The sequence below is a fragment of the Myxine glutinosa genome, chromosome 4 (genome assembly GCF_964187855.1).
Source record: "Myxine glutinosa chromosome 4, kmMyxGlut1.1, whole genome shotgun sequence".
NCBI lineage: Eukaryota > Metazoa > Chordata > Myxini > Myxiniformes > Myxinidae > Myxine > Myxine glutinosa.
Genome location: NC_136264.1, coordinates 21899615 through 21924948, shown reverse-complemented (window position 1 = coordinate 21924948; position 25334 = coordinate 21899615). Strand labels below are relative to the sequence as shown.

Sequence of the window (25334 nt, the reverse complement as noted above, 5' to 3'; positions counted from 1 at the left end):
GACAGTACTGTGTTAAACTTCTGTACGTTTTCCAGAAGTATCTCTTTATTTTGCACATTATGCAAAAAAAATTTGAACAAAAACAAAAGTTAAATTACGACTGGGATTACGGACAGTAAAATTACAGTTCAGTACTTCGTGTAACCCCCACGAGCATTCAGGAGAGCACGTACACGTTGAGGCATGCTGTTCACGAGATTTGCCAAGGTTTGGACAGGAATCGCTTGCCATGCAGTGACAATAGCCTGCTGCATTTCACGCACAGAGGTCGGCTGCTGGTCCAAGTGGTCGATTTGAAGCGTTAATTCTGCCCACAAGTTCTCTATCGGATTCATATCCGGGGACATGGCAGGCCACTCCATATGCTCTACACCACGGTCAGCAAGAAAGTGTTGGATCATGCGAGCACGATGAGGCTGTGCATTGTCATCTTGGAAGACAAAGTTTCCTCGAAAGGCTGCACGAGCAAATGGAAGCAATGTTTCTTCCAGAATGGCCCTGTACTGGAAATGGTTCAGGATTTCATTCAGAACAACCAGGTCAGTTTTGCCCCCTGCATGAAAAGCAGCCCAAACGGTCAACCCACCACCTCCAGCTTGGACTCTTGGCACTATACATTCTTTGTTGTAGGCTTCATGCACTTGTCTGCGCACTCGGACGTGGCCATCTTGACGATAGACAAGAAATCTAGACTCGTCACTGAAGATCACATGATTCCAGTGTCCTGGCTGCCATTGACGGTGCTCTCTGGCCCACTGCAATCGGCGCTGGCTGTGATGTCTGGTCAGGCGTGGCTTTCTCAGGGGACGCCTGGCACGATAGCTTGCTTGAACCAGTCGTTGGTTGACTGGCCTTCTGGATACAGGCACATTTGTCAGTTGCTGCCACTCAGCCCTAAGCCGATTAGCTGACTTGGTGCGGCCATTGCAGACTACCCGGTGCAGCTGGCGATCATCTCTCCTTGTGGTTCTGCGTGGACGTCCTGGCCTCGGTATTGGAGTAGAGACACCCCTCTGAGCATTTCGTTTCAGGATCTTTGACACCTGACCTTGAGTGATGCCATACTGCCGAGCAATAGCACGCTGTTTCATGCCAGAATTTCCTAAAGCCACCACTCCATGACAAACAGCATTGTCGAGTTGACGGACCATCTCCAGAGGAAGCGGCAATAACTTTTGGAGACGTGCAGCAGTTGTTTCCCACTAATACAGAACGCAACAACCCTTGTATACCCGACTGTGAAGCCAATCATCAAATGCACCTGTCCATACATTTTGCCACGCCACCTGTGATATAATCCTGTTGTTGACTTCTTGCTGCGACAGACAATCAGTTACATGGTTCTTTTAACAAATAAATCACCAAAGTGTAAAACAAACTCACCAGATTGATATACTGAGTTAAGAAAGTAAACCCAAGTCAAGAAAAAATATATATTCCATATTAAATGCCAAGTCTGTAATTAATAAATCCCTGTTCCTTCTTATTCTTTGGTTTCTTTATCGTCCGATCGCTTTAGTGATTTCCCAATTGAGTACCTGTGGCACGATTTCGGCAGAACCGCTTATGAATCGGGTTAGTTTCTTGCTAACGGCTCGGATTCCGGATTGCTAAACAGCTCGGCAAACTCCATCTCATCCGGGATTCGAGCAGTACTTGTCTCCCTGTTTTGCAGAGGGATTGATAAAGGTATTCGGGATAATACCTGGACCAATAACCCTGATCAATCCCACCCCGGTAAAGAGCGTTACAAGTACTAGGACCGGTCGGACGGCCAGCTTAACAGGACAAGGGGATTAGCCCCCCCCCCCCCCCCGCTAACGGGAGTGCCGTCCCCCGGATCCGTAACAGTATACATGGCACGAGTAATAGTAAGCAAGAACCCGGCACATCAATATTCTAAAGACAAAATGAAAAATTAAATTTAACTATACTTACAGCGCCATGTATTACTTTATGAACCAACAAACCGCCAATGCCGTGAAATACTTTTACGAAAAAAAACCCCAAAAAACTAACCCGCAATAGTGTACAGTTTCTTTTCTTTGGCTCTCTTCCCCGCCATCAGGTAGCTGGCTTTGGTCACTCCCTTCGACGTAAAAACAGCTGAACTCATTACTGACTTGCTGTTGTCCATCTTGCATTCTTTCCGGAGAAAACACTCCCGCGACTTGTTGACATGAGCTCCATGTTTCTTCTCGAGGTGCCGTTTTAGCTTTTGGGGCCTGAGGGACTGACGAACAAATGACCCATGCGAACAAAAAAAAGTCAGCGAGCATGACGTCATGCATCACATGGTTTTCGGAGTTATGACGTTTTTAAGCATGAACTTTTAAAACCAAGCTTCTCCCTCATTTTTGATCCTATTTAGGGGAAATTGACATATGTGTTTGGCATATCAGTCTACTAAAATTAGCTTTTGGAATTTGCAATAGGTCACGTGGTTTGGCAGATATAAGTAATTTAACGGATATATTAAAAATTTTATAACACTTGAACCGCTTCATTGATCGACGTGAAGCTTTACATTATAGTGGAGGTAATGACGTGTAACATGTGTGCAAAATTTCAAGATGATTGGATGTACGGTCTGGAAGCTAGAAGTTGTTATTGCATGAAGAAGAAGAGTCTTCTAGCGTGGGCATGGAATTAATTTATCACACTGTACATGAGGAGCAGGCAAAGTACGGAGCGACCTCACGGGGTCATTTTGACCTCAAATAAAATTCTGATGTCAGATTTGTCAATCACTGAGGAATACTAACACATGACCAAACCAGATTTGGCGAAATTCCGAAGATTTTTGACGAAAATATAACATTTGTGTCTGCATTTCAGTAAAGTAAAGTGTGTGCCGTGTCAGCATTTTAAAAATTGAAACGTGGCTCATTGTAAAGAACTCCATATGGGGAATAGGTGGTGCTAACGATGACGTCATTGGTGCCATAATTATGACGTCATAATTCGACAGGGACAACGCTTAGTCTGATCAGTTTGAAATGTATTGAGCGTGATCTATGCAACAATTATATTATAGAATATAAATTTATGATGTCATCGCTCACGTGGTCTGGCAGCCATATTGGATCAAAGAAAAAAAATGTTCAAAAACAGAAGAGTTGGCTCGCAACAAGTTGACTGCGCAGGGTAAGTATTCTTTGAATACCATCTTTTTGGAAGTGATTCTTCACCTTTGGGAGACATCGGGCCAAAAACAATACATATCAAGATATATCAAAAAGCTGTGGATGTATTTGGCCGAAACTTGTTGGAAAGGTTATGTGTGTGACAAGGAAGAATCGATTCAATTTTGGTGAAGATCCGGATCCGCATAGTAGAATTTAAAAAGTGATTCTTCACCATTGGTAGATAGGGCTAAATCGATATAAAGCAGGAGATCTCAAAAAGTTGTGGACGGATGATTTTGATTAAATGCGATTCTGTATTGTGATTTTCTGGTCTACTCTGGGATAAAAACGTAAACTGTTCACCTGGTGGAGGTATGCTTTCTACTGAGTGCCATTCTAGTTTCTCTGTAAACTGTAAACTGTAAACAGCTCCGCAACTATGGAGGAACTTGAAGCTGTGTTTTACTTCTTCGTCGGGTTTTGGTTTTATCTGAACATGAGTTTTTTTTTTTAGGGAAATGCAAAAAGAGAGAGGGCATGTTTGAGAAGGATGTGTTTGAGAAGAAGCTGAAAGTCGCCAGAAAGAGGACAGCTAAAGAGAGAAAGAAACCTTTGCAGACAATTATGAAGAACTACAACGAAGATTTAGGCCTTGTTCGTCGGCGCAAACAAAGAATAGAGGTACAGTATGTTACGTTAACCTGCATATATAGCTAGTAACATTACGACTACCTTTCACTTTCTTCCTGAATTGACGATTGTGATTGACCAATCAACGGTCTGCAGTATTGCTTGCTCCACCCATAGGTCTGGGTTCGGCTCGCCTGGTACCTATCCATAGCAGGAACCAAATTTAGCACGGGTACTTCATACGGTACGGTTCGCTTGGCAATGGAAAAACGAAAAAACGGATTTTGGTTACAGTAAGGTACGGTACAATACCGCGGTGGAAAAGCACCAAAACAGACAGACAGACTGGTGGAAACATAACCTCCATCCACCTTTGGTAGCGTGGTGTTGGCTTAGCGGTTAGGGTGCTGGCTTGAGATCTTAGGATCCAGGGTTCGAATCCTGGTCATCGCTGCAATTAACGGCAGGGGGGTTGACTCAGCCTGTCATCCTTCTGAGGTCGGCAAATTGAGGACCAGTTCACTGGTAATTCCTTGTGTGTCGCAAGAGGTGACCAACAGGGTTGGTAGAAGGAAGGGCATCCGGCCATAAAACATTGCTTCAAAAAAGGGACCACGGTGCCCAAAAAAGGCAAACTCCTGCCCTGCGGGGAAAAATGTCCTCCAAAGGTGGTTCACCTTTGGTAGCGGAGGTAAAAATGGTTCAATACTGATGGCATTATAATTTGACTTGACACAAACATGAGATTATATTTAATTTAAAGATGTGTCTAAATTATTAAATACTCGTAGTTCTAAATGGATAATGAAAACACGTTGGGTTCATTTGACAAATCCATTTGAATTGCATCTATTACAAAGACGTTTGCCTCATTTGATTTTGTTTTTTGTAATCAAAAATCGCAATTATGTTGTTGTTATTTCCGACGAAAAGGTCACATTTGACGTCTTTGCCTGAAGCAAATTCAACATTTTGACGCAAAACAAGTTTCGCTGCATTCGTTTTGTAAAAGCAATGCAAACATCAGAAAATTATTTATATACTTGTCAGGATCATGGGCTTTCTTGTTTGAAGAAATTATCTACATTTTTGCTTCATAAATGTTTAATCCAACAAAGATGACAAACGTAGAAAGAAGATATTTACTTGTCTGCAAAGAAGATTTGGTAAAGTGTAAAGGCAAGATGGCAAGTGGTAAAGCATGTGGTGAGGTGGAAAGAACTGGGAAGTGGCCGTGTGCTGTGTGCAGGAAGGGTGTCGGAGTGAACTCCATTCAATGTACAATGTGCGCTGAGTGGGTTCATCAAAAATGTAGTGGTCTGAAAGGGTCATTAACCAGTGTGGCAGCTACATTCAAATGTAAGGTGTGCACAGAGGGAGCTGCAGATGGAGGAAATGTTGAGTTTGATCTTGGAGACGGCGTGAAGCTGGAAGGTGTGAAAACATTTTGCTACCTCGGAGACATGCTGAATGGAGAAGGTGGATCAGACTCGGCAACGGTTGCTGGAGTGAGATGTGCATGGAAGAAGTTTTGGGAACTGAGTGGCGTGCTGATGAGGAGGGGAGTGTCGTTGAAGCTGAAGGGAAAGGTGTATGCTGCATGTGTGAGAAGTGTTATGATTTATGGGAGCGAGACACGGGTAATGAACGTAGAGCAGCAACAAGGGCTGGAAAGGGTGGAAATGCGAATGGTTCGGTGGATGTGCGGAGTATCGTTGAGAGAGGAAGACAAATGATGAATTGTGAAAAATGATGGGAATAGAGCCTGTGATTGATGCTGTGAAGAGGAACAGGTTGAGATGGTTTGGTCATGTGTTGAGGAAGGATGAAAGTGACTGGTTGAGAAGAGTGATGGAAATGAATGTAGAAGGAAGTGGAGGACGGGGAAGACCGAGAAAGTCATGGCTGAAGATGGTGGAAGAAGAAATGCGGGCAAGGGGGTTAACCAGGAGAAATGCAGAAAATAGGGCAAAATGGAGAAGATTGTCATGGGGGCCGCAAGGCTAACCCCCGCTCTAGCAGGGAAAATGGTCTTAAAATGCATGTTCGTGTTGTTGTTTGCAAAGAAGATAAAAATGCATATTTTGGATATTTAACATTTGTTTCTAGCGTGGTTCAGGGGACTGTCAAACTGGAATTCCATTGACAGGAAGGAGCATCATAAGTCATTGCAATGCATCGTTGGAGAAAACATTTATGTTCAACCCTTCCCTCCAGCAACTTGCAGAAGGTATTTGATTTGGTACCACGAAGGAGGTTATTTGCTAAGGTGAGGACTTGCGTAGGGTCTGGTCGAGTAGATAACTAGATTGGAAACTGGAAATGTGATAGGAAGCAAAGAGGGCAGCTGTTGGTGGGAGAATGTCTGGCTGGGAGCATTAAGTTGTGGCATTGTGACTCGGGGTCATCGCCTGAGATGAGATTTAGCCTTGGGGGGGGGGGAGGGGGGAGGGGAGGATGATAAAAATCTGATACTTCCAGTGGGACAGAGTGAGAGTATGGGATTTTTCCGTTTTGAAAGACATGTTCCAGTGGATCAATTACTCTTTTTTTGACCAGAGCTACAGATTGAAGCTGTAGCAGCCTGTCTCTGAGATCTGTGATTTACTTTTCCACGGTGGGGTCAACCGCAAATTTTGTGGAAGTTTATCTATAAAAGTAGAGAAGTCAATGATGTCGACCAATAAGGGGGATGAGAAGGAGAAAAAAATTATCCATGCAACGAGTCCTTTTACCTCAGTGTTGCCCAGCTAAAAAAGGAAATTGTCATACCCTCTAACCTCAGTGTTGCTCAGGTAAAAAAGGAAATTGTAATACCCTCTGCCACCAACACCACAGGGTACACATTTACATAGAGAATTTACGCCCCTCCCCCGGTCCCGCACACCCCTGCATGAGGCCGCGGCCACATAGCATATGGTACCTCCCAGCCAATGTTTTATTTGTATTTGTACACCGAGTAAAGTACAGTAATCCCTCACTATATCACGCTTCACTTTTCGCGGCTTCGGTACATCGCGGGTTTTTCTCGCTAGTATATGTAAAATTATATATCGGATTTTTCATTTTATCGCGGGATTCTGCGGCCTATAGGTATTTTTATTTTTTTAGATTTTAATTATTTTTGCGGTAAAATAAGCATTTTCTAGCCTAAAAAATTAATAACAATATAAATAAAAATATAACACATTAATTAAAACCTATATTAAAAGAATATTACAGTAAATCGAAATAAAATACGCATTATAAATGAGTAGACAAAGAATCGCGCATTTTGAAAGTCCCGTATTCTGGGGGTAATTAACTTGTCCATGATTCTGGGGGTAAACGAGGGATGACTGTATATGTGTTTATAGCTGGAGTACCCGGCGTTGCTCAAGCGAAAAAGAAACATAACATATTTGAAATGAGGGCAAATATAATGGAAAGGCAATTACACCCAAATCAGAATCCATCACAAATGTCAAATCATCATTTCACCATTTTGTTGAATATCTGCTGGTCAATGCACAAGTTCATCACGTTTCTGAGTTGAGTAAAATGCCGTCAGGAAGAAGAAGAAGAAGCCCTACTACCAACTTCGTTCACTTCCGGAATAGTTTGATTTATTTTTGTTCAAATGTTTGCGAATTGTTTTGTATTTATTTCTGGGAATGTGTACTTGTATATAATTATAACTGTCATAAATTAAAATGGCTTAGGTACTATCGAGCGATTTTTTTTTTTAAATCCCAAAAAACGAAATTTTCTTCAAAAAGCCTTTTTTTCTTCTTTTTGCCTAAAACACTCCCACGCACTCACTGATGAACCTCTGAAAGTTTGACGAAGATCCGTTCAGCCATCTCTGAGAAAAATGGCGACACACACAGACAGACCAACGGCTCTCTTATACTGTCTTATAGCTATAGGCGACTAGCAGAAGTACCCAGCATTGCCGGGCGGGGGAGGGGAGGGGGAGGGGGAAGGGGAGGGGAGGGGCACGGGGGGGGGAGGATAGGGGGGAGGGGAGAAGAGGGGGGGAGGGGGAGGGGGAGGGGAGGGGAGGGAGGGGGAGGGGTGCGGAGGGAGGGAGGGAGGGGGAGGGGAGGGGGGAGGAGGGTGAGGGGAACGGGGGAAGGGGGAGGGTAAGGGTGGAAGGGGGAGGGGTAAGGGCGGAAGGGGAGGGGGAAAGGGGAGGGGGTAGGGTGTAGGGGGAAGGGAGGGGGTAGGGTGGAGGGGGAAGGAAGGGGGAAGGGGAAGGGGAGGATGGAGGGGGGGAGGGGGCGGAGAGGGGGGAGGGGGTGGGGAAGGGGGGAAGGGGAGGATGGAGGAGGGAGGGGAGGATGGAGGGGGGAGAGGGGAGTGGGGAGGGGGAGGGAGAGGGGGGAGGGGAGGGAGGGGCGGGGAGGTGGGGGAAAGGGAGGAGGAGGGGGAGGGGAGGGGGAGGAAGAGGGGGGAGGGGGGAGGAAGGGGAGGGAGGGGGAGGGGGAGGGGAGGAAGGGGGAGGGGAGGGGAGGGGAGGGGTCAGGAGGGGGAGGGGGAGGGGAGGGGGAGGAGAGGGAGGGGGAGGTGGGGGCGGGGGGAGGAAGAGGGGAGGGTAAGGGGGAGGGGAAGGGGGGAATGGGAGGGGGAAAGGGGAGGGGGTAGGGTGGAGGGGGAAGAGGGGGTAGGGTGGAGGGGGAAGGGAGAGGGAGGGGGAAGGGGGAGGTTGGAGGGGTGAGGGAGAGGGGGGAGGGGGAAGGGAGGGGGAGGGGGAAGGGGAGGTTGGAGGGGTGAGGGAGAGGGGGGAGGGGGAGGGGAAGGGGGGAATGGGAGGGGGAAAGGGGAGGGGGTAGGGTGGAGGGGGAAGGGGGGTAGGGTGGAGGGGGAAGGGAGGGGGAGGGGAAAGGGGAGGTTGGAGGGGTGAGGGAGAGGGGGGAGGGGAAGGGGGGGAAGGGGAGGATGGAGGGGGGAGGGGAGAGCGGAGGGGGGAGGGGAGGTAACATTACATTACACACACAAACTGTGTTTTATGTTCAATGGTCTGGCGGCGGGTATGGAACATCACGTGATCGCTCTGAGCGAATCAGCGCGCTGCTCTGCCACCGTCTCAGATTCCGTGTATAATATTCCTCGCTGAAAAAAAATCTAGATGTGAAACATGCTACTATCTATGCTAAATCATGCTAAATCATGCTAAATGCTAATCATGCTAAAATCTATGCTACTTGCTGTGAGTTTATGGTGGCAAGGAACATCACGTGATCGCTCTGAGCGAATCAGCGCGCTGCTCTGCCACCGCCTCAGATTCCGTGTATAATATTCCTCGCTGAAAAAAATATGGATCTAAAGATGAAAGAAAAAAAAAACCTATGTGGTGTGAATGGCAATGTTCCTCGCTGAAATGTGAAAAAACGCAATCGCTTTTCGCTCTGAATTACGTGCGAACGCGTAACTGTGAGTTTATGGCGGCAAGGAACATCACGTGATCGCTCTGAGCGAATCAGCGCGCTGCTCTGCCATCGCCTCAGATTCCGTGCATAATATTCCTCGCTGAAATGCGCTGAGGTAAAAATATGGTAAAAAAATATTATGAAATAATTTTTTTTAGGTCGGCCATGTTCTTCCCAGGCTCAATGGCCATGTCTATGCCAAATATCAAGCACGTGAGCCTCTCTGTTTAGGAGTCTATCGGTAACATTACACACACACACACACACACACACACACAAACTAAGTTTGCCCCCTTTGCCCCCTATATCTAAATTTGCCCCCTATATATAGATAGACCGATCCGATAAGGATGATCATGCCCCCTTCCCCGATAGGCGGCGCTCTTGGGTCCGCCATTACTGGGAGGCGTCCCGATCCAAACTTAAAGGAGAACGGAAATGATCAAAACAACTTTGCAGATTTCGAAACATAAACATATGTTAAACACTTCTATTGAGTTCATTTCACAAATATCTTCGCGGTTTTATTAGAATTTGTCAAAATATCACCGAACAAGCAAAATCAGTTTTGTCAAAACCGCAAACCGGAAATGACGTTTGCGAAGTAACCCAGTTTTTCGTTCTTAAAGCCTTGTTGGCTTCGTGACGATCAGAACATCGCTTTGTTTTCGTTACGATCAGTTGGAATCATGCCCAGTCGTTGTGTGGCTGCTGGTTGTTCTAATTGTCCAAGTGAAACTGTCTCCGTTTTCAAATTCCCGAAGGATGTTAAGCTGAGAGATATTTGGACGAAACAAGTTCAGAGAACACGGGCGAAGTGGATGCCAACTTCATCGTCGGTGTTGTGCAGCGAACATTTTGAGCGCCACTGTTTCAATGAAATCCCACAACTTAAAGCAAGTTTGGGATTTGCTGTACAACATAAACGGGTGCTCATTCCCTCAGCTGTACCGTCTATTTTCGTTCGTTCGGCAGAGAAACCGGATAAAAAGACGCGCAAATCGAAAGCCGCAGAAAAACTAGCAACGAAAAGGGCGAGTTGTGTGGCTTCTGTTTGTTTACATTTGACATTTGGTGACCTATATTCGAAATTTCTATCACTACATGCAGGTGAAATTGTGGTTTGTTATACATATTATTTATTTATTCACAGGAAGTTTCATCACTTCTCAAAGTAGCACAACCTGCTGCCACAACTTCTACATGTGATCAGAGCCAGGCACCTGCTGATTGTGAGGCTGTGTCCAGTGAGGTTCGTCACTTTGTTACAAATAATAGCCACAGCATAATTCTTGTTTTTGCTATTTTCTAGCGAAGTAATAGCATAACTAATGAAATATGTATGGTTTATTTCCAGGTTCGGTCAACAGAGACGTCTCTTCAGCCTTGCACCAGATGACACGTGCGTGTTCAGGTGTCACAAACCAAGCTCGGCACTCTTAAACACAAAGGTATTACTTGCTGTATTATTATTAATATGCTTTTTCTGATTCTATTACTTTTCACTTGTTAATTGTTTGTTAATTGTTTTGATGTTTAATGTTTGCTGATGACTTCCAGGTTCTCAAACTGATGTGCTCAGCCATGTGTCACACATTGGCACACAGACTGAGCCACGACCAGGCAACTGTGTAACATTTGTTTTTTGTCTCAGCGGTTCTTCGATCGCGCTGCAACTACTTTCGGTCTCTGTTTTTCACGGTCTTTTCACCCATACTCCCTTGTTTTAAAATCTCAAAAAAAAACCAACATTTTTTTTTTCCTTCCCTGTTCTTATCCGCTTGTGCGTTCTTATTTGTTCTTTCGTTCTTCGTTCTTTTGCTCTTAAGTTCTTCGTTATTTGTTCTTTCGTTCTTCGACCACGTTGTTCGAGATCACATGATCAAGTTGTTAATACATGTTTCATCTGTCCCCTGAAGAACTTTATTATTATGTCATATTCTATAACACTTTTTTCTACTTCTTCTATAAAAGGATGCTTTCGACTTGCTCACAAATTCTATTCATTCAAAAAAAAAATTCCATCTCTTACAGTGCATCTTTCATTCATTCCCTAAACTCTCCAGAACTCCACCCATCCTTCAGCGTCCTCAAACGTATTTTTGACTCGAATGTCTCAAGAAACTCATTTTGCAATAAATGTTCGTTTCCCATAAATCGTACACTTTTCAAAATCCAATCACACCCCTCCCCTCCAAATCTTCCCCATCACCCATCTCTGTCAAATCTTCCCCCTCGCCCCTCCCCCCCAAATCTTCCCAAACACCCATCCCTTTCAAATCTGCCCCCCTGCCCCTTCCCTCCTAAACTCCCCCCACACCCCTCCCCTCCGAGACTCTCCCTCACTCCTCCCCTCCTGGACTCCCTTCTCACCCCCCCTCCTCAAAGCGTCCTCCCCGCTTCTTCCCCCTTCCAACTTTCACCTTCATCTTCCTCAACCTTCTGCCTCACTCTTCCCCCTCCTCAAATAACACCTCACTGCGCCTCACCCAAACACCATCAAACCTTTTGTCCGCCCCATTCTTCCCTTTCTCCAAGCTATTCTGTAATCTCTGACACACCTGCAACAGCTCTCCCTACCTCTTCCTCCTCTTCCACATCCAGCCCTACCGCTCCCCCCCCTGTTCTGTATCCGATGCTCCCCCTTCCTCCTCCTTAACAGTATGGACCTCAAACATCCGGGGCCTTCGCTCAAACTTAACTGATCTCTCCATACAGGTTGCTTCTGACAAACCAGACGTGATCTGCTTAACAGAAACCTTCCTCCTTCATGATGTCTCTGATTCCTTGGTATCTCTCCCAGGTTACTCCCTCCTCCGGTATGATAGACCTGAGCCTCGTCCTGGAGGTGGGGTTGCTATCTTTATAAAAAACTCTCTTCCTCACTCGCCCTGCACTGCCCTCTCTCCACCTCACCCCCAGGAATACCTTTGGCTACGGCTTCCCCTTCGCTCCCACCTTTTGTTCATATGCGTGTTGTACCGTCCACCAAACAGTGATGACTCCATCTACAGCTCGCTGTCTGATAATATGGACCAACTTCGATCTACCCATCCCAACTTTCTCTTCCTCATATGTGGTGATTTCAACTGTCACCATGCCAGTTGGCTGGGGGTGGGTACCTCTCTCACCAGCCATGGCTCTTACACAAAGGACTTCTGTGACTCACTGGGACTGACACAATCTGTCAATTTCCCAACCCGGATCTCAGTCAATGGAGAATCTTCTCTTCTGGACTTGGTTCTGACTAACAGCCCTGAAAATGTCTGCTGCTCTTCTTCTGCTCCAATCGGCTCTTCTGATCATGTGCTTGTTAAAGTGGACATCTCTCTGACCATTTTCAGAGAGCCTCCTCAGCGTCGACGAGTCTGGCATTTCACTCAGGCAAACTGGCACGGTCTACAAGCAGCCATCAATCATCTGGACTGGTCTCCCATCTCTACTGCCTCTGACATCAACTCATCCTGGGAATTCTTCCAAAGTAAATTGCTCTCTCTCATGCACAGATTTATCCCTTCTCGTCTTCAGTTGTCATACCCTTCCTCCCGTCCATGGTACACGGAATCTTGTGGTGAGGCTATTGCCCAGAAACAACTTGCTTTCGTCTCCTGGAAAGCAAATCCAACGGAAGGAAATCTCATTTCCTTTCACAAAGCCCGAAATAAGTGTGTGTCCACCCTCAGGAGAGCCAGGAAACAATATCTCTCCGTCTCCGTCCTCAGGACCGAACTCTCTTATCTGTCTCCCTCTTCCAAATCCTGGTGGCATCTGGTAAAATCTGTTTCTGGTGTTTGTTCCCCCTCCATCCCCTCCCTCACCTTAAATGGCCACACGGCTGACTCCGCACGTGAAAAATCTGAATGCCTCAACTCTGTGTTTGCCTCTAAATCTTGTGTCCCAAACCCATCCCTCTCTGTACCCACCGTACCCAGTCATACCCAGCTGCTCCTGGACTCTGTGTCCTTTCCTCCTGACAAGGTGGAAAAGTTTCTGTCAACCCTCGACTCTGATTCTGCAACTGGACCTGACGGCATCAGCCCACGGGTCCTAAAATCATGTTCTTCCGCTCTTTCACGCCCTCTCTCTGTTCTCTTCACCCTCTCTTTTGCTCAAGGTCATCTTCCATCTGCTTGGAAATCTGCCAACATCACCGCTTTGCACAAAAAAGGTGCAAAAACAGATCCCAGCAACTACAGACCAATCAGCCTTCTCCCAATTATCAGCAAAGTCATGGCATCCATCACTGCTTCAGATATGAAATCTTTCCTCTTCTCCAATGGCTTGATCTCTGATCATCAATTTGGTTTCAGACCTGGACACTCCACTCTGGACATGCTGCTTCTGCTTTCTCAACAATGGATGGAGGTCCTCAATGCCAAACAGGAAATTAGAGCAGTCTCCCTTGACATATCATGTGCCTTCGATACGGTCTGGCACCCCGCTCTGCTCACCAAACTCTCCTCTTTTGGTATCCATGGAAATCTCCACGCATGGCTGGCGGACTTCCTCTCTAGTCGTAGTCAACGTGTGGCCCTGAATGGGTTTCTCTCATCTCCTCTTCCTGTTCAGGCTGGAGTTCCCCAAGGCAGTGTTCTGGGCCCTGTGCTTTTTCTGGTCTTCATCAATGATCTCTCTGACTCTCTTGAAAATCCTCTCTATCTCTTTGCTGACGACTCTACTCTCTGTCGCTCCATTCTTCATCCCTCAGATCGGCAGTCTGCAGCCTCCTTACTCTCTGCAGACCTTGACAAAATCACAGACTGGGCAAACAAGTGGAACATGTCTTTCAATCCTGACAAATCTCACACTCTTACGATGTCTCTCCGAAAAGACCGACTGGACAACCCTCCCATCCACTTTCTGAATAATCCTCTCCAAGAAGTTCTGTCACTCAAGCTTCTGGGTCTCACTATCTGCCATGATCTTTCCTGGAAAACCCACATTTCAAATCTGGCCCACAAAGCCAGTCGCCGACTGGGCATCCTCCGTCATGCGAAGTCCTTCCTTGGCACACCTGAGCTCCTCACCACATACAAGGCTTTCATCCGCGGCTCAATGGAATACTGCTCTCCCCTCTGGGCTGGTGCTCCTGCCTCACACCTAGCTTGCCTTCGCGCTGTTGAAACCAAAGCATTCAGAATCATTGGAATCTCCCGCGATGAAGCTAACTCCAAGGGCCTCTCACTCACTCACCGCAGGCAGGTTGGTGGTCTCTCCATCTTCTACCGACTCCTCTCTGGCCTTGCCCCCCCAGCTCTTTCTGGGCTCTGTCCCGCAAATATTCCTACAGGTCGCACAAGATCTGCCTGCAACCCTCTTTTGGTTAAACTGCCAAAATCAAGACTCTCTGCTCACCTTCACTCCTTCATTCCTCTTTTCTCCCGCCTCTGGAACAAACTCCCTCACTCTCTTCAATCCCACTCCACCCTCCAAGTCTTTAAAACAGCTGTTCACCACCATCTCTTATCTTCCCTTTGTCTGGTCCTTCCCCCTCTCCCCATCTTGTCTACCGCTCCCGATGTTATATGTTTTATGTGTCGGTTTGTCTTTCTGTGTGATTAATGTTCGCTCTTTCACGAGCCTCGACCTTGTATACAAAAAAAAAAGAAAAAAAAAAAAGAAAATCCAAAACCTTGATCTTTTCTACCCCCGCTAATTTCACCCCAATTCCACTTTTTGAAATACCAACTTCTGTCCTGGAAGTCCTTGGTGTCCTTGTGCTTTATACTTCTCCCTCCCCCCCCTTCCCATGCCTCCTCCCCCCGGGCCCTCTCCCTTCCACACATCTCCCTGCTCTCGGATGTTGTGTTTGTGTGCTTCCCCTTTTCTCCCCATCTTGTCTTCCGCTCCCTCTTTTTGTGTATTTTGTTTGTCTGGTCGATTTGTTTGTGAAGTAAATGTTAGCTCTTTCACGAGCCTCGATTCAGTATACAAAAACAAAACAAAAAAAACAAAAAACATGTGGCCATCAAAATGATGCTGTGGCAGCTGCTGGAAGAGACGTCGGCTGTGACAGCCCTGAACCTCTTAATGAGAGTGATAACGACTACCTGCCTTCATCTGCTGACGAGACTGACGACAGTTGCCGCTTCGAGCAACAGACTCCTGAGACAATGTCCTCGACGACACAAAGTATATAGGCTTCTGGAGCAGCTTGCTGCGACTTTTCAAGTTGGTGCGCTGCAGCTGGTGTGGAGAGACAGGTCTCAAGGTGGATCATAACACAAACGGCACCATGTTGCTGGTGCATTTTCAATGTGGTGTATGTTATCTGACAACAGAGTGGAAGAGTCAGCCTTATATAGGCAAGTCACTCGCTGGCAATATCATTTTGTCAGCTGGCATTCTCATGTCAGGTGCTGTACCAAGCAAGGTACTCAAGGTTCTCCACCATATGAGAGTGGCAGGAATTTCATCGAGAACTTTCTCGCGACACCAGAACATGATGCTTTTTCCTGCCATAAAACACGTTTGGTTGGAGAACAGAAAGTGGCTCGTGGCATCCCTGCAAGCAGAGCGCAGAGGTTTGATGTTTGGTGGGGATGGACGCTGTGACTGGCCAGGACACTCGGCGAAGTTTGGCTCTTATGCTATCATGGAGCTGGTATTAAGGTTCACTATGTTTTTTCGTTCAAAATCATGGTAGATTAGCAAACCTATACATTTTTGGAAACGTTATTACATGGAAAATCTGAAAATCAATGTTTACATTTGCCAATTCCGACCAATTCGATTTGACCAATTCGACCAATCGACCAATTCCATTCGACCAATTCGACCATTCGACCAATCGCTTCGATCGACCATTCGACCATTCGACCAATTCGATCGATTCGATTCGATTCGATTCATCGAATTCGATTCGATCGACCATTCGACCAATTCGATTTGCCAATCAATTTGACCGACCTTTGCTTGTGTGGAACGGATTGTGAAAACGATGTGGACTATATTGTCGGATACGACACACAGGACAGTGATGACGAACTCTGAATGGCATATTCTGTAATCGTGTATGTTTGATGCCATTGACTGCCTGTGTATATTTTGTCATTGACTGCCTGTGTAGATGTGAAGTTATACTGACTACATGTGTATATATGATTTTGCTGACTGCCTGTGTATGTTTGGTGATATGAATTATTGTGACACATTTTGATGTTATTAACTGCCTGTACAAAATGATAACATGTATTTGATTATGCAACTTATCGCGAATATAAAGACAGTATTTTGCAATTCAAAACCTTTGATTCGTGTCTTACCATTCCCCATAGCACTAATTTGATAATTTCATTGGATTCCTTGTCCCTGAAAATATAGGTTTAGTATATTTTAAAAAGTTTTTAGGGTAATTAGAGGTAGAAATAGAACAAAATATGTATTTTACAGTGGCCATTTTGAAAATCCAAAATGGCCGCCATACAGGTATCTCTCCAAATGTAAACATTGATTTTTAGTTTCCTTATGCTATAACCTTTCCAAAAATGTATAGGTTTGCTAATCTACCATGATTTTGAACGAAATATAATTTATTGACATAGTGAACCTGACTATGGTGGCCAAAGTCATCATCGATGTTGAGCTTGTTCAGGTAACATCAGCAGATATATGTAGACATACACATAGAACTTGTGTGGGTACATAGAATATTGGTTGTGGACAATTTAAGTTGACTTAGATGTTCTCAACACACGATTATGTTTACAGTGCAATGAAGTTCCAAGCTCATGCCACATGGAGAAGGAGGGGCTGAAAAGTTAGCTGTTCGCAGCACATATGTGCAAAACCAGCATGGTGCAACAGCATGGTGCACATACGAAACAGCATGGTGCAAAACCAGGGTGGTTGATAATGCATGAAGATGAAAGTACTCCAGCGTTTTCCATTTCCTCTATAACTTTAGGTATCTCCCTGCAGCACTTGCACTCATTCACCTGTGGCATAGCCTCACAATTACCACAACTGCACCTGTCCAGAAACAATAAGTATTTGCATATGTATGTCTGTTCTTACTAAAGCCTGTACATGAACACTACAACTGATACACCTGCAGTGCTGCACTAAGTCAATAAAGTCGTATTTCGTTTCTGTGTTTCTATCCATTTCTTGCCTCACGGCACCGAACATTAATTAAATATTAGTTATGTATTCCATTGACCAGAAAAAGAAACTTTTCAATTAAAAAAGAGACATAAAAATGAATACCATTCAGTATTTTGGAGGCGCCCGAGATCAAAATCGATCGCCATTGTGTCTGTGTCCGACGATTTCTCTTCTCTACTCTCTGGACGGCATGGTTCGAATCTGTATGGGAGAATCGCGTGTGATTCCCCAAGATTATTAACTTTCTCTTCATTTTCCGCATCAGATTGGTCAGAAATATCGCTGATATCCAGACTTACGCAACTATCGGAGTCGGTGTCTGCCATTGTTTACTATTGCGCAGTCACACCAGCTTCCTCCGATGACGTCACATCGTGGAGGGCAGATTATCGCGAGATGCTGGCCGGCGCAAGAGAAATCGTCTGCGATTGGCATTTAAAAACTCGGATATCTCACGATTCACACATGCTAGAGCAACAATTTTTGCGCCAAACTTAATCTTTTTTGTTGCTACAATTCATTAATCTTAAACATTTGATGTCTATACTCATGTCCGTTCCCCTTTAACTCCAGCTGGCTGAGCCAGCACAACTATCATCGCGATCGCACATGAAAAGTGTCCGTGATAATCGTTCTCAAGTGTTTCTCTATACGTGTGGAGCGGTCGTGGACACCTGGCACCTGAAGGCACACCATACAAACCCCGTTTTCAGCGATATCGCCGGGCGCCGTAGGCGCACGGCCATGCCGCGCTGAAGGCACCTCGCACCTTGGGGGTACCCGGTTTCCACTTGCACCAAACCTATTTTGTTAGCAACCGCGTACCCTATGCTACGCCATGCCAAGCCCCCTTCCGCCTTAGCCCTGAGTTTCTCGACCACTACGATAACGACTCCTTTGACCGACCCGACTAGGTGCCCGTCCCTTCATCGACTCCTCCATATGGCCAGGTCTGGCGGCCGTACGACAGCCGCCCCGCATGGATTCTTCCCTCAGAGTCCACTTCCGCCCGGGCCGGCCACCTCTGGCAACTACGGCTAGGCCCCGAGTAGCCGCTGCCGAGCCCCAAGTTCCTTGATCACTTGGATCACGACTCGTCTGGCAGACCCGACTGGGCCTCTGTCCCTTCGCGCGGGCCGCCTCACTGGCTCCTTATCGCTTCATCGACTCTTCCATATGGCCAGGTCACGGCAGGTGTATCACTGCTGCCCCGCATGGATTCTTCCCTCAGAGTCCACCTCTGCGCGGGCCGCCACACTGGCTCCTCACCGGTCGTATAGCTCGGTGGACCGGTCGTATCGTCCACGATTCCTCTTTGGTACGTACCTATTCAATTTGTTCCGTAGCAATGGGGAAAATTACATTCACTACCAGCCTCAGCCTGCGACTGAAATTTCTATCAAGCAATAATACCCATAGTACAATTTGTTTGATGTGGCTCAAAATTATTTCAAAGTCGCAAAGGTACCCGTCAATGATGGGGGGTGCATAAATGTCGCACCTGAAATGAGCAATTTCCTTTGGAGTGTGTGTTGATAAATATGGGAATTCAGTGTAAATATTCAGTGAGCAAATGTCACAATGGGTGCAGCTGGTAACCTGGAAAGTTTGACGTTTCGTTTGACCCCCCTTCCCATGCCTCCTGCCCCCCCAAGCCCTCTCCCTCCCACAGATCTCCAAATGTCCCTGCTCTCAAATGTTGTACTTGTGTGCTTCCCTCTCTCTCCCCATCTTGTCTCCCGCTTCCTTTATCATCTTGTCTTTGTCTTTTTGTGATCAATGTTAGCTCTTACACGAGCCTCTATGTATACCCCCAAAAAAACAAAAAAACAAAGTGTCTAAAGAGTGTTAGGGGTCCAAAGGGGTGTATATAAGGGGTGTAAATGGTCAAGGGGGCCTCAAGGGGTGTAAAGGGTCGAAAGGGGCCTAAGGGGTGAAAAGGGTCAAAAGGGTGGAAAGGGTATAAAGTGTGTAAAGGAGTGAAGCGGTAGTGAAGAAATTACGTCGGGTTCATAAATAAATTAACTCAGGAGGGCAACACAACAATAACGGGCCAAGTGAGCTCCTCATCACCGTCACGGTATAAAACCCATTTTCAGGTATATCGTGGTTAAAAATCTGACAGTAGAAAGTTTCATTATGAATAACCTTGGGAGCTCAAAGCAGGATGATTTCCAATAAAGAGCAAAACAACAACTCACCTTGTTGTGAGGATGAGATAAATCATTGGAGGTTCACCGGTTGTCAAGTGGTGGTTTGTAGTTGGTGTCACGTGGGTCCTTTTTCTACAAACTATTTTGTCACACTTTAGAGTGATGTTGTTAGATGAGCAGTAAAATTACCTTTAAAACAATGTATAGGTTGTGTTTGTACTATTTTCGGTTTTTGAATAATTAGCGCATTTAGAGGTCATGTGACTCCTTCTTTGCCGAACTTACCGATCATGGTAACGTCTTAATTAAGAGTTGTTTCTCACATATGATAACATATTTGATGATCGGAACACACCATCAAACTAATTATATCGAAATCCGTGTTTAAATCCGATAAAAATTGGGTTTTTTATAAAGATTTGTATGTGTGAATCGATCCTCGGAGATCATGGCGACAGGTGGCGGCTCGGACGGTTTTAATTTATGAACTGTGAGAAAATAACTGTTTTGCAACCCATATTTATGTGCAGGATGGTAAAAGATGTTATCCTATGAAGTTTCCTGCCCATTAGCCTTGGGAGCTCAGAGGAGTAGGTTCACAAACAAACAAACAAACGGACATTTTGCTTTTATATATATATATATATATGTTCAATAACCTTTTAAAAATGTAGGAAACTACTCAATCATAGAGCAGTTCCTCAAGAGGAAGTGATTCACTTGTTAATATCTTCTTGCAAATGCTGTAAGCAGTAAAACCACAGGTTTGGCATTCTTATAAAAACCTCAGTCACGCAAGTTGTGCTAACAGCAAGAATGCGTCACATCCATCAGAAAAACTTTGCTCTATAACTTTAGCTTCCCTCCCAGTAGCTATTTTGGTACTTTCAGACCTGCAGGGGCTCACCATCCATCACAGTAGCTATATCTCTTGGATTTTGATCATGATTGTTTTCTTGGCATGTACAGAAGTGGTTTGCCAAATGTCTACTTCCAGGCATTGTCCACACTAGATAGGTGGGTCCTAGCCATTGTTTTCCAGAAGAAATTCCTCTGCCTTGCATCATGACCATGGAGCCATTACTGGCAATATGTGACAGTTGACTGCATGGCCATCCACCACATGCTCCCATGGTTTCACATAACCTTGATTGGGAGCCTAAAATGGGGAAGCATACATTGCCCAATGGTGCCCCAAGGGCTAACGAATGCAAAGACCACCTTCTTGAAGAAGGATTGCTGCCTTTACCCCCATCAAATCCTGAGCCTTTGGTTTCGAAACCTGAACCGCAGGTAGCAGCGGATTTGGATTCAGAGTTTTCTTCTCCTCGATGAGATGTCTACCAAGGCTAATGGGCCCAATCTTCCCAAAGCCACAGGTTTCAAAGCAACAGTGATTCGACTTTCACCTTTCTATATCCGTTAGTGAAAACAACCCCGTCATGAGAAGGCCGGTCAGTGTGAGACGAGACTGTCAGAAGCTGTTTGAGAGGCTGAGGCACTGGAGTACATTACAGACATTACGAGCTGATCCTAAATGTTACTCCGTTGCATAACGGTCCAGTATATATACATATATGATAAATTAATCCCCAAAACCGCCACAAAGCATGTTCTCTCTTCAGCTCCCAGAAGAGCAATCCAGCAGTGCTAATTTATAAAGATGTAATTGCAGATATTGTCACAAGTGCATGGAAAACGCAGATACTGACCAGTTTCACCCTTATTAGGGCATCATCAGGCAACATAGCAGCTTCCATACACTTGTGACTGAAAACCTTTCAGCTATATACCAGATGATGTATGACGTACTCCAAACTGTGAGTGGTGAACATGCCGGCACCAAGTCCCATGCAGCCCGATACTGGGAGTGATAAGCGCCGCCTACCACTTAGATACTGGGAGCGATAATGTCAGCTTCTCCTTGCTTTCCATGGCAGTCATCATAGCTCAAAGTCCTGTTGATTTCATCCATTGTTAAACTGTCCACTGACACAGATTCACAACAGCCTTTGTTGTAAAATAATCAGATCTACAACAGGTCTCAGAAGGTGAGTTTAATCTGAATCGAACACCAGCAATATCTGAAAGAGAATTAGCAATCATAGGATCAATATATACTGAAACGCAAAAGAAACTTACCACCTTTGAAACCTTTAAATATCAACAATAACACTGCGTGTGGTAAATGTGTGACTTATTTGTGGACAATAGTGTCCTCACTGTCAGACAAAACGGTCACGGATGGTCACTTGAACCTTCAATGGTCACTTCATAGCACAGCTGTTGAACAGCCGTTTTGACTGTCAGTGATTAGCCAGGGGGTACGGGATGATTTTAATGAGCTGCACGTGATGTCTTGATATTGGCTTTAAAAAGGCCAGTGCAAAATGGGCATTTCAATCAACATGCCACGATTGCCAAGGGATCAACGGCAGCGTGCCCTGGGCATGCTGCAAGGTGGACTGAGCTACCGTGAGGTGGCACGTCGCCTTGGCTGTTCACACCAGACGATATCGGCCCTGGTGGACAGAGACCCTCCACAACTCTGCAGATGACAGACCTCGATCAGGGAGGCCAAGAGTCACCACTGCAAGGCAGGACAGGCAGATGGTCCGGTCACCTGCGGGATCGATTCCGTCCAGCATCGCGCACTGCGGCAGAAACTCCGGGGCATGCAAACCCACGGATCTCCAATGATACTGCACAAAGACGACTGCATGACTATGGTCTGACTGCCAGAAGACCATACAGAGGCTGATGATGACGGCTGCCCATCACTGCAACCGACAGAGATGGTGCCAGCAGCATCAGCGGTTGACCTTGGCGCAGTGGAACGAGGTCGCTTTCAGCGATGAGTCAAGGTTCTGTGTGGACAGTCCTGATGGGCGTGAGCGTGTCTGGAGAAGAACTGGTGAGCAATATGCTGATTGTTGCGTGCGTCAAGCCAACAGGTGGGGTGGCCCAAGTGTGATGGTGTGGGCCGCCATATCAGGCCGGTACAGGACGCCACTGGTGGTTGTGGATGGGAATCTTAATGCCCAGCGGTATGTGGATAACATCCTGCGACCTCATCTGCTGCCATTCCTGCTAGACCACCCAGAACTGAGAACCTTTCAGCATGACAACGCTCATCCCCATGCTGCTCGCTTTACCACTGCATTTCTCCAAGGCGAGAACATCAACACCATGCAGTGGCCTGCACTCTCCCCTAACCTGAATCCCATAGAGCACCTGTGGGATGAGCTTGGGAGATGCGTAGTTGGCAGGGCCAGGACACGGGCAGAGCTGCTTCAGACATTGAGGACTGAGTGGGACAGAATCCAGCAGCAATCCATCCAAAGACTGGTAGGCAGTATACGCCGACGATGCACTGCCTGTATCCAAAACAATGGTGGCCATACACGCTATTGAAAGGGGACTGACATTGCACCCTATGCTGTTCTGTACTGTAGAACAAACTGATGAGATGGTGTATCTTAGTCAAAAACTTGACATGTCATCAATAAAATGCCAATGTTTCAATTAGCAATTGTTGGTTTGTTTTATTTTGAACTGTTACAATTTTATTACATTTCAAACAAGTGGTAAGTTTCTTTTGCGTGGCCTCCCTGATCGAGGTCTGTCATCTGCAGAGTTGTGGAGGGTGTCTCTGTCCACCAGGGCCGATATCGTCTGGTGTGAACAGCCAAGGCGACGTGCCACCTCACGGTAGCTCAGTCCGCCTTGCAGCATGCCCATGGCACGCTGCCGTTGATCCCTTGACAATCGTGGCATGTTGATTGAAATGCCCATTTTTCACTGGCCTTTTTAAAGCCAATATCAAGACATCACGTGCAGCTCATTAAAATCATCCCATACCCCTTGGCTAATCACTGACAGTCAAAACGGCTGTTCAACAGCTGTGCTATGAAGTGACCATTGAAGGTTCAAGTGACCATCCGTGACCGTTTTGTCTGACAGTGAGGACACTATTGTCCACAAATAAGTTCACACATTTACTACACGCAGTGTTATTGTTGATATTTTAAGGTTTCAAAGGTGGTAAGTTTCTTTTGCGTTTCAGTATATGTCAAGCATATAAGCAATAAGAGTATCATCGTCAAGCATGCAAGCAAGCTACATGAAAAGTGGTTCCCTTGCCATTCTAAGCATACACGTGGATAAAGCATGATAAATGTCTCAGGACTGCGCTTCGCGACTCGGGGCGAAGTTCTTATAATAGCCACGTAGTGGAGAGAAGTGGTAATGGCGCCTGGGTCGCAACTTGGATACATTTTCATCACATTTCTCCCCGGGTTTAAAACTTCGCTAGCAAGCCGGTGAGCATCAAGCGTATAACTACAGTTAGCAGCTGAGTACATAAGAGTTACATCACGACCAGCCAAAACGATCAGAGCGGCGAATCTTTCGTCCCGTGCGCATGCGGTACACGTCAGGGCCCTCGGTAACAGCATCTTGATCGACTCCATCAGGAGTGCTCTCAGTCGTCGGTGACGGGGGTGGTGCAATTATCTCTGGTGGCTCAGGCGAGGGAAGGGGTAGACGCGAGGGCGAATTCCCTAACACCGGGTTCCCCGAGTATAGCTCGGTCCCAACGGGATCCCCACAGGGTGCGAGTTGACGGACCAACACCGTGGACTCGCGTTCATCGGGCAGTTGGACTCGAGCATGATCAGGATTAGTTTGAAAGATCTGAACCTTGCCAATAAGTGGGTCGTATTTGCTCGCGCGCACCGCCCGTTTGAGAAAGGCCGGACCGGGCTGAGCGAGTCACCCAGGCAGAGGGCGGACAGATCCCGTGCGACGCTGGTAACAAAATAAAGGATTGTGCGGAATTTCATTTGTAGCCGTGCATAGGAGCGAGCGGATTGAATGAAGTGCCCCATGCACCATACCAGTCTATTGATCCAGTCACAGGTGTAGGAGAATTTAATGATCTACTACTGAACTCCCACTGAATGACCTCTCAACCAGTTTACCCAAAGATACTCAAAACTTGTTTCAGCAAGTCAATGTTTATTGAAACTTTAGAGAGCTTGTTGCATAAAATAAACGTACTAATTCAAGATTATACGATGCGTCGTAATCTCGTTCTGCCGGTCGTGGCTGGAGCTCGCACTCTTGTCCTTTCTCCGTTGATCAGTTGAACCATTGCTCGATCAGTTGAACAGTCCTTCTCAGTCAGAGCCTCTTGGTTATAAAGCAAAAACTCCTTTGATCTCAAGAGCATTGGAATGCAGAGTTCAGCCAGGCAAATAGTCCTCAAGACATCGAGACGTGCCCCGAGGCATCTGTTTCCTGTCCAGAGAGCCCTACAAGCTCTTTGGGACAGCTGCCTATCGAGGAAGGTCACTTTCTCATGACCTGGAGAGGAGGAATTGCCCAGCGCCTGGATTTGAAGAGAGATGACAAAAGCCATCCTCCAGATAGCGCATTCCTGTCCTATTTCCATGGCTCAAGTGAACACTCGAGCCATGGTGTTCTCCATTTATGGAACAAAGGTAATTTTGACAGGAACAGATGCTGTCTTAATCATCTTGGCTCCCAAGTTTTACCAGACTGCCCCGTAAAGCATATTTTACACAAGATCACTTGAGATGTAATTTTGGCAATATTAACAACTGTCAATATGAATATTTATTCCACACAGGCCATGAGACTTGAGGCCCAAAGAGATGGCCCTCCATATAGTGCCATTAAAGCGCTCCATGCAACCAGTAGCGTGGGGGCTGGACGGTGTGGTGTAGCTAGATGCAATATTACGCTGCAACAGAAAGACCCGCACATCCTGTGACAAGAACACCGCTCCTCGGTCAGTATGCACATACCCCGGATTCCCAAACATCGAAAACAGGTGTTGCAGACATCAGATAACCGTAGCCGCGGACATATCGCTGCATGGG

General features: G+C 46.2%; 1 long non-coding RNA gene across 4 annotated transcripts in view; it reads left to right on the top strand.

Annotated features, from left to right (window-relative positions):
• The window catches only part of LOC137424491 (uncharacterized), a 119326-nt gene extending 102068 nt beyond the window's left edge, over window positions 1-17258 (top strand). For 2 of the 4 annotated variants that reach the window (XR_013622954.1, XR_013622953.1), the window contains exons 2-4: window positions 10323-10421; window positions 10527-10620; window positions 16880-17258. This is a non-coding gene — a long non-coding RNA (uncharacterized LOC137424491). Of the gene's footprint in view, window positions 1-3684; window positions 3810-5493; window positions 6028-10322; window positions 10422-10526; window positions 10621-16879 lie in introns of those variants that run through there. The other 2 variants (XR_013622952.1, XR_013622951.1) reach the window with 2 other exon arrangements.
• Window positions 17259-25334: the final 8076 nt, after the last annotated feature.